The sequence below is a fragment of the Schistocerca gregaria genome, unplaced genomic scaffold (genome assembly GCF_023897955.1).
Source record: "Schistocerca gregaria isolate iqSchGreg1 unplaced genomic scaffold, iqSchGreg1.2 ptg001143l, whole genome shotgun sequence".
Lineage (NCBI taxonomy): Eukaryota > Metazoa > Arthropoda > Insecta > Orthoptera > Acrididae > Schistocerca > Schistocerca gregaria.
The window spans coordinates 22501-30000 of record NW_026062475.1 but is presented as its reverse complement, the minus strand read 5'-3'; the positions used below and the strand labels follow the sequence as shown (position 1 = coordinate 30000).

The window sequence follows — 7500 nt, the reverse complement described above, 5'->3', positions numbered from 1 at the left end:
TCCGCCGCACAATGGTGACGGTGACCGCTGCCTGCGGTGGCAACGCTGGGCACAGTCGATACTCGCCGTGTGGTGGAAGGTAAACATTATGCGGTACATCAGTACTTTCCTAATAGTTCGGTCGTCTCACGGCACTGCTTAGTAAATGATGCAAGGCCACATATAGATGATTTATGCGAATGTCCCTATACGTGCTGTAAGACTGGGCACACAACGTGAATCGCACGTCAGCCAGACACTCGAACATGCACTACTCTCGGCCTGCAACGGAGACACACAATACGTAAACATCTGGAATGCGACAATGTCGAGTGCACCCTCTCTGCCACATTGCACCGTCGACACTATGATAACCAGACCAGTAGGTCCACCTATAAAAGCACAATACCACACTCCTCCGACAACTACCATTGCTCAGATAAACCAACACCACCAACACACATCCTACACAGAGGGGCACCAAATATCACCACCCGCCCTCGTGTTATACCACATGAAAAATTGCAGAAGTGAGAGACACAGACCCGCCAGCATCTTGCTACAAGCATCGAACCGACGTGACGTATCTGACGGTGACTCAGGCATCCGCGTACTGCCACCACTATCCACCCCCCCCCTCTCTGCCCCCTTCCCACACAATACCAAATTTAACCAACTTTATCGCTTAACCTAACTGTGGTTTTACCAGATTATCGCTTAACCTAACTGTGGCTGTACCAGATTATCGCTTAACCTAACTGTGGCTGTACCAGATTATCGCTTAACCTAACTGTGGCTGTACCAGATTATCGCTTAACCTAACTGTGGCTGTACCAGATTATCGCTTAACCTAACTGTGGCTGTACCAGATTATCGCTTAACCTAACTGTGGCTGTACCAGATTATCGCTTAACCTAACTGTGGCTGTACCAGATTATCGCTTAACCTAACTGTGGCTGTACCAGATTATCGCTTAACCTAACTGTGGCTGTACCAGATTATCGCTTAACCTAACTGTGGTTGTACCAGATTATCCCTTAACCTAACTCAATTTGTCCCTTAACCTAACTCAATTTGTCCCTTAACCTAACTCAATTTGTCCCTTAACCTAACTCAATTTGTCCCTTAACCTAACTCAATTTGTCCCTTAACCTAACTCAATTTGTCCCTTAACCTAACTCAATTTGTCCCTTAACCTAACTCAATTTGTCCCTTAACCTAACTCAATTTGTCCCTTAACCTAACTCAATTTGTCCCTTAACCTAACCCACGTTGTCCCTTAACCTAACCCACGTTGTCCCTTAACCTAACCCACGTTGTCCCTTAACCTAACCCACGTTGTCCCTTAACCTAACCCACGTTGTCCCTTAACCTAACCCACGTTGTCCCTTAACCTAACCCACGTTGTCCCTTAACCTAACCCACGTTGTCCCTTAACCTAACCCACGTTGTCCCTTAACCTAACCCACGTTGTCCCTTAACCTAACCCACGTTGTCCCTTAACCTAACCCACGTTGTCCCTTAACCTAACCCACGTTGTCCCTTAACCTAACCCACGTTGTCCCTTAACCTAACCCACGTTGTCCCTTAACCTAACCCACGTTGTCCCTTAACCTAACCCACGTTGTCCCTTAACCTAACCCACGTTGTCCCTTAACCTAACCCACGTTGTCCCTTAACCTAACCCACGTTGTCCCTTAACCTAACCCACGTTGTCCCTTAACCTAACCCACGTTGTCCCTTTGCCTAACATAGTTCACTGCTCGGAATCTCTGGTGTCGTTGTTATCCTCATGTAGATGTCTTGCGAGTGTTGCTTACTTTCCACATATTCCCGCTATCCACTGTCAATTGTACTGCAATAGGACTATATCGCCCCCCCCCCCCCCCTCTGCCCCTCTCTTTGTGTCTCCGTCCTCTCAAGCTGGTCGGTCTGGCGTTTGAGTGTTAAATGAGCCTCGCAGCTGTTCAGTTGCGTTCAGATGTCGACGCCCTCAGTGTACGTCGTGGTATGGTCTGTGTCCATTGTCCGCTGATGTCGTACGCGTAACCCACACGCTGTACCGATCATCGGTAGTTACGTACAGAGTGAAGTAGTGTGATACGTGTGACCGTACGCTGGCTGTGCCCAACGGTGTCGAATCTCAATTTCCATATGTTGTGCTCGATGCTACTTGTCTCGTCTCCCAATAACAGCTAGGTTGCACTGTGGTACGCCGTAGAGGCGTGTGGGAGGAACGTACGAACGCATTGTATGTCACCCTGGGTCGCTGGGGGTGGTGGTGCGGTGAGTCAGGTCAGGTCAGCGTGAGCCGTGTGATGTAGTGACGCGTGTATTCCGACTTTGTCGTATTGCCTCACACAAAGTGCTACCCTGGTGGACCGCGTTCCATATCTGGGACATGCCGCAGATGCCGGTTGACAGTGGATCGCGGAAGGGACATCGCATACGTGCGCGGGCCACCTTCCACGTGTTCTCTTCTGCACATGTCGCAGTGTGTATGTGGTCTGATGTAGCGTGTCGTGACACATGACATCCTGGCATGCAAGAATTGTTGAATTCGCAAATGTAGGTGGACATCTACGTTTACTGCCCAAGATACGCAAATGAACTGGAAATCCGTTGTTGAGCGGTTGTTCACGCTGGAGGTGAATCTGTGATGGCGACGATCGGTACAGCTATTAACCGGTTGTTTCAGCGGTACCCGCCACATCCACACACGTGACTAGGCCCATGTGGGTATGAAGCGATACGCGGCGGTGGCTTGGTGGGACTGTTCCCGGCCGGTGAAGGGGGGCCGCCCGGCGTGTTGGCCGCGCGCTGCGTGGGCGCACGCGCAACAGGCGGCTGGTGGGGGGCGCCGAGTGGCAGGAGCGCCAGCCGACGGGCTCGGCAGGCGGCGCAGCTACGCTGCGGCGCACCCTGCACGCGGCGCCTGGCGGCCAAAGTTGGTTCAGCCGAGCCCGGTGCGAAGCGCGGTGGACATCTGCAGTGTGCTGGTCTGATTGAGGACTGTGTGCGTTGAGGATGCGCCGCCGCCTGGCACTCGGCGCCGCGACGCCGTCTGCTGCTCGGTCGCCCCAGCGGTTCTCGCAGGTGGTTTGTATCGCAGTTGTGCGGACGTGTTGGCGCGTGCGCTGTGCTGGGAGAGTTCGCTTCTGCACCCAAGTGGGGCTTTGCCCTTGTGTGGCGCTGGCGTTGGAGCTGCCGGTCACCATAGGTGGCGCGTGTTGTCTCCCGCCGGCAATGCCACGACAGCACGCTCCCGGGCCTCTGTCGGCAGCGGCAAGCTCAGTTGGGAGCAAGGGTGTTCGCACTAAAACCGTCTACTCGCCTAACTCCGGGCGATTGCGCCTCTCTCGAAACCGACCAAGTACCTAGGACGGCGCTGCGCGCCGCCGGGACCTGAGAGGGTTTCGAGGTGTATCGTGCAGGGGAGCTCGGCCTCCTCCTGTTTGCAGAATAATTGAGCGGACGCTTGCGTGTTCGCGCGGGCCCCCGGGACACACTCCCGGGCGGCCGGCTGCTCAGCTCTAGTTGACGCAGCTCCCTGGTTGATCCTGCCAGTAGTCATATGCTTGTCTCAAAGATTAAGCCATGCATGTCTCAGTACAAGCCGCATTAAGGTGAAACCGCGAATGGCTCATTAAATCAGTTATGGTTCCTTAGATCGTACCCACGTTACTTGGATAACTGTGGTAATTCTAGAGCTAATACATGCAAACAGAGTCCCGACCAGAGATGGAAGGGACGCTTTTATTAGATCAAAACCAATCGGATTGGCTTGTCTGGTCCGTTTGCCTTGGTGACTCTGAATAACTTTGGGCTGATCGCACGGTCCTCGTACCGGCGACGCATCTTTCAAATGTCTGCCTTATCAACTGTCGATGGTAGGTTCTGCGCCTACCATGGTTGTAACGGGTAACGGGGAATCAGGGTTCGATTCCGGAGAGGGAGCCTGAGAAACGGCTACCACATCCAAGGAAGGCAGCAGGCGCGCAAATTACCCACTCCCGGCACGGGGAGGTAGTGACGAAAAATAACGATACGGGACTCATCCGAGGCCCCGTAATCGGAATGAGTACACTTTAAATCCTTTAACGAGTATCTATTGGAGGGCAAGTCTGGTGCCAGCAGCCGCGGTAATTCCAGCTCCAATAGCGTATATTAAAGTTGTTGCGGTTAAAAAGCTCGTAGTTGGATTTGTGTCCCACGCTGTTGGTTCACCGCCCGTCGGTGTTTAACTGGCATGTATCGTGGGACGTCCTGCCGGTGGGGCGAGCCGAAGGGGTGCTTTCGCGTCCCGAGGCGGACCCCGTTTAAATCCTACCAGGGTGCTCTTTGTTGAGTGTCTCGGTGGGCCGGCACGTTTACTTTGAACAAATTAGAGTGCTTAAAGCAGGCAAGCCCGCCTGAATACTGTGTGCATGGAATAATGGAATAGGACCTCGGTTCTATTTTGTTGGTTTTCGGAACCCGAGGTAATGATTAATAGGGACAGGCGGGGGCATTCGTATTGCGACGTTAGAGGTGAAATTCTTGGATCGTCGCAAGACGAACAGAAGCGAAAGCATTTGCCAAGTATGTTTTCATTAATCAAGAACGAAAGTTAGAGGTTCGAAGGCGATCAGATACCGCCCTAGTTCTAACCATAAACGATGCCAGCCAGCGATCCGCCGCAGTTCCTCCGATGACTCGGCGGGCAGCCTCCGGGAAACCAAAGCTTTTGGGTTCCGGGGGAAGTATGGTTGCAAAGCTGAAACTTAAAGGAATTGACGGAAGGGCACCACCAGGAGTGGAGCCTGCGGCTTAATTTGACTCAACACGGGAAACCTCACCAGGCCCGGACACCGGAAGGATTGACAGATTGATAGCTCTTTCTTGATTCGGTGGGTGGTGGTGCATGGCCGTTCTTAGTTGGTGGAGCGATTTGTCTGGTTAATTCCGATAACGAACGAGACTCTAGCCTGCTAACTAGTCGCGTGACATCCTTCGTGCTGTCAGCGATTACTTTTCTTCTTAGAGGGACAGGCGGCTTCTAGCCGCACGAGATTGAGCAATAACAGGTCTGTGATGCCCTTAGATGTTCTGGGCCGCACGCGCGCTACACTGAAGGAATCAGCGTGTCTTCCTAGGCCGAAAGGTCGGGGTAACCCGCTGAACCTCCTTCGTGCTAGGGATTGGGGCTTGCAATTGTTCCCCATGAACGAGGAATTCCCAGTAAGCGCGAGTCATAAGCTCGCGTTGATTACGTCCCTGCCCTTTGTACACACCGCCCGTCGCTACTACCGATTGAATGATTTAGTGAGGTCTTCGGACTGGTACGCGGCATCGACTCTGTCGTTGCCGATGCTACCGGAAAGATGACCAAACTTGATCATTTAGAGGAAGTAAAAGTCGTAACAAGGTTTCCGTAGGTGAACCTGCGGAAGGATCATTACCGACTAGACTGCATGTCTTTCGATGTGCGTGTCGTGTCGTGTCGCGCAACACGCTACCTGTACGGCAGTGGCCGTGCGCCGCGTGCGGAACCACGCGTGCCTCTCAAAACTAGCGGAAGTGTTGTTGTTGTGTGGTACGAGCGCTGAAGCTCTGGAGCGGCTGGCCTGCGGTACCTGGCGCCTGGCGCCGGTTTTGAATGACGTTCGCCCGAGTGCCTGTCCGCTCCGGTGTGGAGCCGTACGACGCCCATCGGCTGTGAGGCCGTTGGACACAAAAAAAAATAGTGGAACAGGGGCCGTCAGACGCCTCAGTCCCGCAAATGCTACTGTCTTGAAAGAGACAGTGGGAGACTGAAAAGGAAAAGATCACCCAGGACGGTGGATCACTCGGCTCGTGGGTCGATGAAGAACGCAGCAAATTGCGCGTCGACATGTGAACTGCAGGACACATGAACATCGACGTTTCGAACGCACATTGCGGTCCATGGATTCCGTTCCCGGGCCACGTCTGGCTGAGGGTCGGCTACGTATACTGAAGCGCGCGGCGTTTGTCCCGCTTCGGAGACGTGGGAGTGTCGTGGTCGCCTGTGTGGCCGGCCGCGTCTCCTTAAACGTGCGATGCGCGCCCGTCGCCTGGCGGTTCGCATACCGGTACTTTCTCGGTAGCGTGCACAGCCGGCTGGCGGTGTGGCGTGCGACACCTCGTACAACGACCTCAGAGCAGGCGAGACTACCCGCTGAATTTAAGCATATTACTAAGCGGAGGAAAAGAAACTAACAAGGATTCCCCCAGTAGCGGCGAGCGAACAGGGAAGAGTCCAGCACCGAACCCCGCAGGCTGCCGCCTGTCGTGGCATGTGGTGTTTGGGAGGGTCCACTACCCCGACGCCTCGCGCCGAGCCCAAGTCCAACTTGAATGAGGCCACGGCCCGTAGAGGGTGCCAGGCCCGTAGCGGCCGGTGCGAGCGTCGGCGGGACCTCTCCTTCGAGTCGGGTTGCTTGAGAGTGCAGCTCCAAGTGGGTGGTAAACTCCATCTGAGACTAAATATGACCACGAGACCGATAGCGAACAAGTACCGTGAGGGAAAGTTGAAAAGAACTTTGAAGAGAGAGTTCAAAAGTACGTGAAACCGTTCTGGGGTAAACGTGAGAAGTCCGAAAGGTCGAACGGGTGAGATTCACGCCCATCCGGCCACTGGCCCCCGCCCTCGGCAGATGGGGCCGGCCGCCCGCGCGGAGCAATCCGCGGCGGGGTCGTGTCCGGTTGCCTTTCCACTCGCCGCGGGGTGGGGCCGTTCCGGTGTGCGGTGGGCCGCACTTCTCCCCTAGTAGGACGTCGCGACCCGCTGGGTGCCGGCCTACGGCCCGGGTGCGCAGCCTGTCCTTCCGCGGGCCTCGGTTCGCGTCTGTTGGGCAGAGCCCCGGTGTCCTGGCTGGCTGCTCGGCGGTATATCTGGAGGAGTCGATTCGCCCCTTTGGGCGCTCGGGCTCCCGGCAAGCGCGCGCGGTTCTTCCCGGATGACGGACCTACCTGGCCCGGCCCCGGACCCGCGCCGCTGTTGGCTCGGGATGCTCTCGGGCGGAATAATCGCTCCCGTCAGCGGCGCTTCAGCTTTGGACAATTTCACGACCCGTCTTGAAACACGGACCAAGGAGTCTAACATGTGCGCGAGTCATTGGGCTGTACGAAACCTAAAGGCGTAATGAAAGTGAAGGTCTCGCCTTGCGCGGGCCGAGGGAGGATGGGGCTTCCCCGCCCTTCACGGGGCGGCGGCCTCCGCACTCCCGGGGCGTCTCGTCCTCATTGCGAGGTGAGGCGCACCTAGAGCGTACACGTTGGGACCCGAAAGATGGTGAACTATGCCTGGCCAGGACGAAGTCAGGGGAAACCCTGATGGAGGTCCGTAGCGATTCTGACGTGCAAATCGATCGTCGGAGCTGGGTATAGGGGCGAAAGACTAATCGAACCATCTAGTAGCTGGTTCCCTCCGAAGTTTCCCTCAGGATAGCTGGTGCTCGTACGAGTCTCATCCGGTAAAGCGAATGATTAGAGGCCTTGGGGCCGAAACGACCTCAACCT

At 55.2% G+C, this 7500-nt stretch overlaps 3 non-coding genes across 3 annotated transcripts in view; all 3 read left to right on the top strand.

Annotated features, from left to right (window-relative positions):
• The first annotated feature begins 3526 nt into the window (after window positions 1-3526).
• On the top strand, window positions 3527-5419 carry LOC126328877 (small subunit ribosomal RNA). Its single transcript, XR_007561991.1, has one exon. It is a non-coding gene; the product is annotated as a small subunit ribosomal RNA (ribosomal RNA).
• Window positions 5420-5787: 368 nt separating this feature from the next.
• On the top strand, window positions 5788-5942 carry LOC126328888 (5.8S ribosomal RNA). The gene has a single exon (XR_007562002.1). It is a non-coding gene; the product is annotated as a 5.8S ribosomal RNA (ribosomal RNA).
• Window positions 5943-6130: 188 nt separating this feature from the next.
• Window positions 6131-7500, top strand: part of LOC126328885 (large subunit ribosomal RNA) — a 4222-nt gene continuing 2852 nt past the window's right edge. Inside the window, exon 1 of the ribosomal RNA XR_007561999.1 lies at window positions 6131-7500. This exon is cut by the window's right edge and continues 2852 nt beyond it. This is a non-coding gene — a ribosomal RNA (large subunit ribosomal RNA).